General features: G+C 40.3%; 1 protein-coding gene across 3 annotated transcripts in view; it reads right to left on the reverse strand.

Annotated features, from left to right (window-relative positions):
- The window catches only part of LOC124802406 (serine palmitoyltransferase 2), a 420,470-nt gene that overhangs the window by 41,498 nt on the left and 366,423 nt on the right, over nt 1–12,549 (reverse strand). The window lies entirely within an intron of this gene.

Here is a 12,549-nt window from a genome sequence, read left to right on the forward strand (position 1 = left end):
CATACCATTTTTCAATTGCATTTACAGTTCTCCGTCAAATAATTACCAATTTACTGCAATAATTAATGCTTAAAATCACTTCTCTTCTGCCCCATGTTCCACAAAAGTAAAGTGTGTAGCGGAATAAAAATTGTAAACACACATGTTTCAATTCACACCTCAGCTCATTGCTATTCCCCTTGTAATAAGGGGAGTAGCAATGGGCTGAGGAATTACTTTGAACTGTTATCGAGGAGGGAGGAGTACTAGGGTAACATACATATTTCTCTCGATATATGACTAACTCAAGTTAGTAAACATTGACTAGAATAATTAATGGTTGTATGACACTTCGCAAAATTAATAACTTCTCACACACTTTTTGAGGCTTCATGCCTTGACCGAGTAATGATGTTATTGACAGGCAACTTTCATGTGGGAACATTTAAAAAGAAAGAGCAACTCATGCCAATAAGGGCAGAGAGGACATCACTACCTGACATAAGTGGCTAGCAGCTTTACACAAACTACTGGAAGGTATTTCAACCACAAATCCCTTGTGCAAATTGCACAAATGAAAATCAGTGCTGGATGAATAAAAACTAACAGATATTTGTCACTGCCATTATTATTAGTCATATATTAATAACTTCTACGAGTACACAACTTTGATACTGATGGGCAGAAAAAGGACAAATTTGGGCCAAAGATGTATTACGCACATTTACATACGTTTGATTACAATGATTAAGTTGTCCTTTCCATTCCCAACCTACAGGAAGGCAAGGTAGTTCACTAAACGTCTGGAAAAAAAAAGTGAGTTGTAATGTGTTTTACAATGTTTACTCAAGATCACCATCCTTGGCATCGGCGATTTCTACAGACTCAGCATTTTGGGCTGTTTCAACTCAGAATTTCTTGTGGCATCTTGTTAAGGGAAGCCCAAAATTTTTCTTTTCTATTGTGTTATATAGTATTATAACTTTATTCATCCTATTATTAGAAATGCATTTGACATGGTCTTTTCAGTTCAGTTATATTGTTCAGTTACAGTTGTAATGGGTTCAACAGTTAGTTCTTGTCTTATATCAGTGTTTCATATATGGCTCGGTAATGAATATCCTGCTACGACGTGGAGTAACTTTGTCATTGATAAGTTTGATTCATTGTAATTGATCAGATGCTCGTGTCCAGCATTTGCAACCACACCCACACAGCAGCAATTATGTTGTCAAGTTTATTTAAGGTTTCTTTCCATAAATTATGTTTTATGGAACACATTTTGACATACAAACCAGCCAGCAGCAGGCTGCCACAGAGTCTAAGTTGTGTCAATCACAACACAAGATAACTAACATGACCTCTCTGATAGATTTGTTCAGCAATCTGCACAATCTGGCAACACTGTAGGCTACTGCAGTTCCAACAGGAAGCCATTTGTTGTGACTTCTGAAATTTTCCCGGCGTATTTCTTCTTCTAATAATTTCCGGGTATGATGCGCATGTCAACACCTGACACATGCGCTGTAGGATGCCAGTACATTTCACATGCGCGAGATTCGGCATAAATACCGCGACTGCACCTGGGCTCTTCAGTAGTTGTGTACTCACCTGATGATGGCCGGACGTCTCTTGGCCGAAATATCGTGGCAGAATGTCGACGGGATCCGGCTGCATACCCGGAAATTATTAGAGGAAGCCATTTCTTTTGTTCAAGGTGTTATGCTACATCTACATCCAAAGACTAGCAGGAACAACACATCATCTAAATGTAACATCTTGTGGTCGAAACCGCTCACTGTGTATCCGATTGTTGAGTAATACACTGTGACACAAATTTATCTTTCTTCACAGTGGTAAATCAACAGAAATTGTTGCAGAGTTCTGCCCACATCACCAGCCTCCCACCGCCGACTTGTTAGTGGGCTTTTCCTGTTGCCTTGGAAATCAGATACCATGGTAAATGTGCGTATTCTACAGGGGGAAACATTCAACATTTCATTTTTTCTGATTCACTGGTCATGTGCATCTGTATCAAATACGGATAAAAAACCTCTTGTGAGTGAACGAACAACATCAAAAGTAGCTTATTGAATAACAGAAGAAGGTCGAGAATTAAAATTCTGGCTATTTGCAGAGAAAAAAGGCAAATACTTTAGTGATACACGTCGGTAATCCAACAAGATCTGAACAAACAACTAGCCTTTCCTCAGATCACGTGACAAGCATTGAGTAAATGTAAGTTTCATTTAGCTCTCTGTCATTGCTCTGGTGGTAGATAATGTAGTACAGTTCACAACATGAAATAAAAACCGTTGAAATTTAAGTGCACAATGACCTCGCCAGGGTTGAAAAATTAAATTTACGATCCCGATGTCATATACGTGTGATGGACTGTTCAGATTACTTCACCAGTGTGAAAAGAGAATATTACAACAATGTGGCAGGATCGACCATCACCGATTCTTCAGAGCGAGTGAAGAATCACGAGGTGCCAAATATAGTCATTAATATTGCAAAGTCTTAACTCCACTAGCATTATGAAGAACTTCATGAGCAGCTCACAATGTCATCACTGCTAACCACTGCCTGCTCCAATGAGCCCTCAATGGAGCTTCGCAACCAGATGACAATCTAGTGGGGCAGCTTCAAATCGACTGTAGAGTACACCACTGAAAAATGTAGATGAGTTGCAGACTTATCCTATTCAGCTTGGGATGAAAATTTATTTTAACAAAATTAAAAATGGGTGCAAAAGGATCTTGTTCAAAATGTCAATAAATAGTAAACTATTGTGCAATGCTGACCTCAGTAGGCTGCATCTACGTCTGGTCTTGGGTCATACACAACTATAATGTCAGGAGTACCACCAAAATGTAGAGAGATCATGGATAATAGAACAATAACTGATAACACAGAGTAATAAATCAGATAGTGTGTATTCATAAGGAAAAATTGAATGTATGATTACAGAAGCAAAAATTAAACAGAGGAAATACGCAAATGTGCAGTTGTGCACTTTCACATGTTTTACACCTTCAGATTTACCACAGGTGATGCATACTGACAAGCTTGTTCATTTTGTCTGTGATTTATCCCATCTTGTTTGATACTGAGATCATGAACAAAATATAGAATGTTGTCACGGACAGTTGCTTTGAAGCTGTTCAGAGAGTCTCTTGTTTTATTGGTGATGTAAGCTGGTATTCACAAAGCAGACAACTATGACTACTTCTACCAGGGCACCAGGAGACATATGACATGGGAGGGGGGGTTAAGATCTGTCACTTACTTGTGACTTAGTAACTAAATCCCCCCATGAACCATGGACCCTGCCGTTGGTGGGGAGGCTTGCGTGCCTCAGCGATACAGATGGCCGTACCGTAGGTGCAACCACAACGGAGGGATATCTGTTGAGAGGCCAGACAAACATGTGGTTCCGGAAGAGGGGCAGCAGACTTTTCAGTAGTTGCAGGGGCAACAGTCTGGATGATTGACTGATCTGGCCTTGTAACATTAACCAAAACGGCCTTGCTGTGCTGGTACTGCGAACGGCTGAAAGCAAGGGGAAACTACAGCCATAATTTTTCCCGAGGGCATGCAGCTCTACTGTATGGATAAATGATGATGGCGTCCTCTTGGGTAAAATATTCCGGAGGTAAAATAGTCCCCCATTCGGATCTCCGGGCGGGGACTACTCAAGAGGACGTCGTTATCAGGAGAAAGAAAACTGGCGTTCTACGGATCGGAGCGTGGAATGTCAGATCCCTTAATTGGGCATGTAGGTTAGAAACTTTAAAAAGGGAAATGGATAGGTTAAAGTTAGATAAAGTGGGAATTAGTGAAGTTCGGTGGCAGGAGGAACAAGACTTTTGGTCAGGTGATTACAGGGTTATAAATACAAAATCAAATAGGGGTAATGCAGGAGTAGGTTTAATAATGAATAAAGAAATAGGAGTGCGGGTTAGCTAATACAAACAGCATAGTGAACGCATTATTGTGGCCAAGAGAGACACAAAGCCCATGCCTACTACAGTAGTACAAGTTTATATGTCAACTAGCTCTGCAGATGATGAAGAAATTGATGAAATCTATGACGAGATAAAAGAAATTATTCAGGTAGTGAAGGGAGACGAAAATTTAATAGTCATGGGTGACTGGAATTCGTCAGTAGGAAAAGGGAGAGAAGGAAACATAGTAGGTGAATACGGATTGGGGGGAAGAAATGAAAGAGGAAGCCGCCTTGTAGAATTTTGCACAGAGCATAACTTAATCATAGCTAACACTTGGTTCAAGAATCATGAAAGAAGGTTGTATACCTGGAAGAATCCTGGAGATACTAAAAGATATCAGATAGATTACATAATGGTAAGACAGAGATTTAGGAACCAGGTTTCAAATTGTAAGACATTTCCAGGGGCAGATGTGGATTCTTACCACAATGTATTGGTTATGAACTGCAGATTGAAACTGAAGAAACTGCAAAAAGGCGGGAATTTAAGGAGATGGGACCTGGATAAACTGAAAGAACCAGAGGTTGTACAGAGTTTCAGGGAGAGCATATGGGAACAATTGACAGGAATGGGGGAAAGAAATACAGTAGAAGAAGAATGGGTAGCTCTGAGGGATGAAGTAGTGAAGGCAGCAGAGGATCAAGTAGGTAAAAAGACGAGGGCTAGTAGAAATCCTTGGGTAACAGAAGAAATATTGAATTTAATTGATGAAAGGAGAAAGTATAAAAATGCAGTAAATGAAGCAGGCAAAAAGGAATCCAAACGTCTCAAAAATGAGATCGACAGGAAGTGCAAAATGGCTAAGCAGGGATGGCTAGAGGACAAATGTAAGGATGTAGAGGCTTGTCTCACTAGGGGTAAGATAGATACTGCCTACAGGAAAATTAAAGAGACCTTTGGAGAGAAGAGAACCACTTGTATGAATATCAAGAGCTCAGATGGCAACCCATTTCTAAGCAAAGAAGGGAAAGCAGAAAGCTGGAAGGAGTATATAGAGGGTTTATACAAGGGCGATGTACTTGAGGACAATATTATGGAAATGGAAGAGGATGTAGATGAAGATGAAATGGGAGATAAGATACTGCGTGAAGAGTTTGACAGAGCACTGAAAGACCTGAGTCGAAACAAGGCCCCGGGAGTAGACAACATTCCATTAGAACTACTGATGGCCTTGGGAGAGCCAGTCATGACAAAACTCTACCATCTGGTGAGCAAGATGTATGAGACAGGCGAAATACCCACAGACTTCAAGAAGAATATAATAATTCCAATCCCAAAGAAAGCAGGTGTTGACAGATGTGAAAATTACCGAACTATCAGTTTAATAAGTCACAGCTGCAAAATACTAATGCGAATTCTTTACAGACGAATGGAAAAACAGGTAGAAGCGGACCTCGGGGAAGATCAGTTTGGATTCCGTAGAAATGTTGGAACACGTGAGGCAATACTAACCTTACGACTTATCTTAGAGGAAAGATTAAGAAAAGGCAAACCTACGTTTCTAGCATTTGTAGACTTAGAGAAAGCTTTTGACAACGTTAACTGGAATACTCTCTTTCAAATTCTGAAGGTGGCAGGGGTAAAATACAGGGAGCAAAAGGCTATTTACAATTTGTACAGAAACCAGATGACAGTTATAAGAGTCGAGGGGCATGAAAGGGAAGCAGTGGTTGGGAAAGGAGTGAGACAGGGTTGTAGCCTCTCCCCGATGTTATTCAATCTGTATATTGAGCAAGCAGTAAAGGAAACAAAAGAAAAATTCGGAGTAGGTATTAAAATTCATGGAGAAGTAGTAAAAACTTTGAGGTTCGCCGATGACATTGTAATTCTGTCAAAGACAGCAAAGGACTTGGAAGAGCAGTTGAACGGAATGGACAGTGTCTTGAAAGGAGGATATAAGATGAACATCAACAAAAGCAAAACGAGGATAATGGAATGTAGTCAAATTAAATTGGGTGATGCTGAGGGGATTAGATTAGGAAATGAGACACTTAAAGTAGTAAAGGAGTTTTACTATTTAGGGAGCAAAATAACTGATGATGGTCGAAGTAGAGAGGATATAAAATGTAGACTGGCAATGGCAAGGAAATCGTTTCTGAAGAAGAGAAATTTGTTAACATCGAGTATAGATTTAAGTGTCAGGAAGTCGTTTCTGAAAGTATTTGTATGGAGTGTAGCCATGTATGGAAGTGAAACATGGACGATAACCAGTTTGGACAAGAAGAGAATAGAAGCTTTCGAAATGTGGTGCTACAGAAGAATGCTGAAGATAAGGTGGGTAGATCACGTAACTAATGAGGAGGTATTGTATAGGATTGGGGAGAAGAGAAGTTTGTGGCACAACTTGACTACAAGAAGGGATCGGTTGGTAGGACATGTTTTGAGGCATCAAGGAATCACAAATTTAGCATTGGAGGGCAGCGTGGAGGGTAAAAATCGTAGAGGGAGACCAAGAGATCAATACACTAAGCAGATTCAGAAGGATGTAGGTTGCAGTAGGTACTGGGAGATGAAGAAGCTTGCACAGGATAGAGTAGCATGGAGAGCTGCATCAAACCAGTCTCAAGACTGAAGACCACAACAACAACAACAACAGTAACTAAATTAAAGTAATACTAAAAGCAGATAAGATACAGACTTCCGGTAAAATTGGAACCGATTTTGAAAGCACCTGTTGCTTTAGAAAGTTTGCACTTAACAACTGTGTGGACAAGGCATTTCTCCAGTAAACACACACTCATTTCCATATACATAGCTGAGTAGATAGATTGTTATGTGAAAGGTAAGCATAGGGATAGCTAGTGCACGAAACGACCTTTCTGGAATCAAAAAAGTTTACTTTAGTAACACAGTGTGGTATCTTCAGTGGGAATATTTAGTCAAGCTGACAAGCAGGATCAATCAGTCCCACACTCGCAAATCACCATTATGACAACAGAGTTGCCAAAACAATGCCTATGACATATACTATATCACCCATTGTGTCGATGTCATATGTTTATTTGAAAACATAACTTGTGATTTCAGCAGCATGTATGCAGTCCATGACCTTTTTTTTTATTGTCAAACAGCTTTTTTTATTGTCAAACAGTTTTTTCTAGTTGCAAACCAAGAAACAGAACTTGCCCATGAAAGAGCCGATGCTTTTAGAATCGACACACTTAGAACGTCAGTGCTACTCCGTGGAGAAAATTTCCTTACCGAAGCAGAGATTTGATGAGAGAGTACATGTATTGGTATTAATCCCAATTTGTGTTGTAAGGGAACTGTTTGCAGTAGACAATAAAGTTTGTCAGAAGTTAATTCAGTTCCAACATTGCAAATTGTTAATATTTGGCTCCAAACTGATGTAAAATACTTAAGAATATATTTTTGTAGTAAAAAAGGTACAAAATATATTTTTTTTTTTAACAGTGACTGGTTTACTATTATGGCTATGAACTACGCCCGTAGAATTTTCGTAATGATGTTAGCTGGATGCTTCAACAGCCAAATCTGCACACATTTCATTATTGTCCCATTTTTTTATGTATGAAATCTCATTGCAGAATTGCACTTGCACCACTACAGATTCCGTTAGTTCCGCAAGAGCAAGTAAAGTGTATTTCTAGACTACAGGTGACCAAAGAAATTTCGGCACAGTTGCTACTTAACAATGAGATCATTGGAACCCAGTACTGCGAATTCTAGCAAGTTTGGATATTTTTATTAGCTTCAACAAAATCAATGTATTACTCATGACATTAATGCACTTTAACTAAAGAACTAAGCTCTAAATAAACTCTAAGCATTATGACAACAAACTTTTAAATAAATAATAAGTTTTTTCCTTTACATTTTACTTTACCCATGAGAGTCTTGAATACGCTAGTGAAAAGAAGAATGTATTTTCGTACCTGGAATTCAACACTATCTGACCCAGACATCCAATGTAACACACTATCTTGTGTTGGATTGGATGTCCAGATCTGGTCATAGCGATGAAAATTCATTCTTCTTGCAACTAGTGTAGTCAAGACTTTACAAGGACATATCCATTATTTTGCAAGTCTATTGTCATGACAGTAACTTGTGGGTGTGGAACTAATTGTCCGCTGAATTTGCCTCACTACTTCTTGTCAACTTCGTGAAATATTCTGAATAATTCACACTAAAGATATCACATTGTCTTAGTAAATTAAACTTTTTATATTCCAAAAAGATTGCTTCATGTAAAAGTTAGCCCTATTCTCGCATTTCACATTGCACTCTATCTACTCAGCTATGTTTATGGCAATGAAAGAGTGTTTATTGCAGCAACGCCTTGTCCACACAGTTGTTACGTGCTCACTTTCTAAAACAATAGCTGTTTTCGAAATCACTTCCAATTTTGCTGCGAAAGCTGTATCTTATCACTTCCTTTGACCAATACTTCAATTCAGCTGCTAACTATCACACATACATCGTGAATCTTAAAGTCGCAGTTGTAGTCATAGTTGTCTGCTCCATGAGTATCAACTTACATCAACAGAAAACCAGTGGAAAGTGTCTGAACAAACTCAAAGCAACTATCAGTGACAATAATCTGGACATTTGCCTATTTCTTCTGGTGTGTTTCTGGTTCAATAACCATAAATTCAATTTTTCTCTGTGAATCCACAATCTGATTTATTACTCTGTGGCACTGGTTATTATTCTACTGTCCATAATGTCCCTACATTTTGGTGGTATTCTTGATATTATAGTTGAATGTGACACAAGACTGGATGTAGATACAGTCTGCCGAGGTCAATATTGCACATTATCTTACTGTTCGTTGACACTTTGAACAAGATCTTTTTGCACATATTTTTAGTTTTGTTAAAATTAGTTTTCACCCTAAGCTGAAGAGAACAAGTGTGCAACTCATTTGCGTTTTTCAATGGTGTAATCTATTACCAGTTTGAGGCTGCCCTTAGTTCAGCATCTGGTAGCGCAGCGCCAATGAGGGTTGGCAGAAGCAGGCTGTGGATAGCAGTGAGAACCCTGTGGGTTGCCAACGAAGTTCTTCACAATGCTAGTGCAACTGAGACTTGGAAATATTGCTGATGATGTTTGACACCTTGCGATCATTCACTCACTTTCGGGATTGGCAACTTCGATCCAATACCCTACCCTGTAAGCAGGCATAGTGGTCTGCTTTAAGAATACCAAGCAACGGCACACAGAAAAGGTCACTGGAAAGATTCACAGGAACCATCAGTGACACAGAATTGGATTCTTTACATCATTTATGGACCAAACAAGAAAGGAACATTACAAAAGTAATGAATAGGCTAGTTAATATGCATTATATACATAGACCTCAAGGTGAAAAAAGCTCGAAGGAGCAGAATTTCACACATGCATAGTTTAGTTTCTGTGTTGATGAACAATAACTTTCAGCTTCTTCTCTCCTGAATCCTCAAATGACTTAATTACTGTGTGGCATCAATTAATTAGCTAACTCCATTTCTTCTTGCTTCTGTCCGCCAACATACTTCTGCATTCTGCGGGAGTTATGAAATTCTACTTGTTGTGGCACAAGACTGCACATTGACACAGTTGATTTCAAGACACAAAGTGTTTGATATCTTACTGTTTCATCACCCGTGGGTGAAGGTTGATTTCCAATTAGTTTAATTCCCCTGAAATAAGTTTTCATTCCACACTACCCAAGTAATGTTTTATTCATTTTTATTCTGGGGAAATTGTATTGTGACTGAAAATCATATACCTCAATATTTCAGGTGCTGTATATTGCATGAGCGGGAACTGATATCACGAGCTTTGCTATCCCTGTGCTGAAATTATATAATGCTGGCATTAACAAGTGGAATCAGTGCAAAGATGAGCCGAACCATCAGGATTTCATGGCACAAAGAAAAACAAAAGCGAGCATCATCCGCAAAACCAAGAGGAACTACAACAGGTCTCAAATACTACAGGCAGAAGAAGACTTCAAGAAAAACAATTTAAGAGGTCTCTACTAGCGACTCAAGAAACAGACTACTTCATACATAGCCCCAACCCTACATCTCAGAGGGCCAGATGGGAAACTCCAAATGAATAACAGGGACTGCACAAAAACCTTTGCAGAATACTTCCAGAAACTCCTCAATGCAGAACAAATGAAAGAGACTTGCTTTTGCTGAGCATGCTGTCAGGAACCAGGACTTTATACCAACCAACAGGGAAAAAATAAAGATCATCAAAGGCCTCAAGAACAGGAAGGCCCCAGGTGAAGATGGAATAGTTGTAGAAATGTGGAAGCACTAGATGACCAGTCCCTCCAGAGTATCACCCAGAGCATTCAGGGCATTTGGAGAACAGAGGTCTTGCTAGAGGGAAGGACCTCAGCTGTGATCCATCCACTACACAAGAAAGGATGTAAGACCGACCATAACAACTACAGAGGCACCTCCTTGTTGCTTATAACCTACAAGATCTTCTCTAACGCCCTGCAAAATAGTCACCAAACAGCTATACTCCCAACACGGTGAATACCAGGCTGGTTTCCATGCAAGTAGGTCCTGCACAGAACAGATTCAAAACCCCAAGACCAACCTCTTATATAGGAGCTGGGCGGGAGGGGGGGGGGGGGGAGGGGGGGGGCTGGGTTGGGTTGACATTATGGTAGACTCCCAAAAGGCATATGACTAAATAGATTGCCAGACCATCTTCTCTACCCTGTGGGAACTAGGCCTAGATGGGAAGACTACCAGACTGGTCCAAGCTACCCTGAAGAATACCACCTTCAAAGTCAAGTTCAGGGGAGAGCTCTCCGAGAGCTTTCCCATCCAGACAGGAGTCAGGAAGGGGGATGGCCCCTCTTGCATCCTCTTCAATTGTGTTCTGGAGAAAATCGTCAGAATGGACTTCCACATTGTCCCCAGAAGCAGGACTGAAGTTGGGTACAAGAAAGATAACCTCAATCTACTCTGACTAGCCTTTGCTGATTATCTCACCCTATTGGCCAACAGCTTTAAGGAGGCTACTCACCAACTACAGAGCCTCTACAGTATTGTGACAAAAACTGGCTTGAGGGCCAACACACTGAAGACTGAGTTCACCACCAATATCAAGCAGGCTGCTTCTACAATCCCACTAAAAAACAATACTATCTGTAAAGTTCCTACAGTCAAGTTCTTGGGAGAATGGATCTCAGCATGCGAGAGCAAAACCTTGACCATAGACGCCAGGTGCACCAAGTTCGAGAGGGCCTATCATTTCTGTAAGAACATCTATACCTCCAAGTACCTATCCAAGAACATAAAGTTGAAGCACTACAACTTGGAAGTAAAACCCTCTGCACTCTATGCCTCTGAGTGCCTGGGCCCACTCAGGACACTAGAACTTAAAAAAGAGAGGAAGATCCTGAGGAGAATACTAGGACGCATAAGAGAGGAAGACAGTACCTACAGAATCAGGCACAATAATGAGCTCTACGAACATCAGGAAGACATAGTCACACGTATGAGGAAAAGGCGACTGACCTTCTACGGGTGCGACCCGCTTGAATCACTTCAGGCTCACCAACAGGATCCTCACAGTGACAAGTAGGGGGAAAGTGTCCAAAGCCAAGTGGATCACCTCTGTTAAATCAGACTTAGAGGAACTGCGGATCGTATTAGACAGACAAGAACGGAACTAAATACTGACAGGTCATCCTGCAGGGAGTCTTCCCACTGTTTCCCACAAGCAAGAAGTATACAGGCAACGCCAGACCTAAGTGGACAGATGAGAGGAAACAGGCTCACAGCCAGAAGATGAATGGATACTGGGCCAAGGAAAAGTAGAGGACCATAGCTGAGAGTTAAGATGACCCCCATGGTCCCTAGTAGACCAAAAAGGAGAGAGAGAGAGAGAGAGAGAGAGAGAGAGAGAGAGAGAGAGAAGCACCTGGCATTAACAGCTCTGTTTCATGCTGGAAAGCTTCCAAAATGAGGATTTGTAGTTTAAATATAACTGAGTGCCTTAAATAAAGATAGGCTGAAAGGAATGTTAGAAAGTAACAGGAGATTACACAGCACAAAAGAACAATTGCATTTAACACCACCCATCTGTGAGCCTTTATAAGACAAGCATTACAAGCATTTCGCTGTACAGCTGCCCTTAGCAAGGCAAAGACTTGGCAATATGGTTGCAAGTATTTGGCAACAATGTGGCTGTGCATTTAGTTCCACATGTAACCCTGAATTATTCTGTTAAATTCACTTAGCATTCCCTTTCCATTTCAATGACTTTTGCTACATAACCCTCATGTAAGATGAGAGACTGAGATAGAAAATTCAATTTGCGGACTACCAGAATGCTGTATTTCACAAAATCAGCAACTGTTCTTCTCTTTAAATTGCATTATGAGGCTCAGCGACCAATACTGTGATGAGAGAGACCAGCTCCCAGCAGCATCTCATCAGCCCCGTGGTTCCACACGTCTTGTGATGCACAGGCGGCACGAGTTCTCAAATGTAATTGCAGTGCACAGCTGTACCAGCCTACTTTCCACTTAATTCCACTTAATTTAATAAAGCTGCAAATTTTTAGAAGAAATTCTTTA

This window comes from Schistocerca piceifrons, chromosome 6 (assembly GCF_021461385.2).
Source record: "Schistocerca piceifrons isolate TAMUIC-IGC-003096 chromosome 6, iqSchPice1.1, whole genome shotgun sequence".
In the NCBI taxonomy this organism is placed as follows: Eukaryota; Metazoa; Arthropoda; class Insecta; order Orthoptera; family Acrididae; genus Schistocerca; species Schistocerca piceifrons.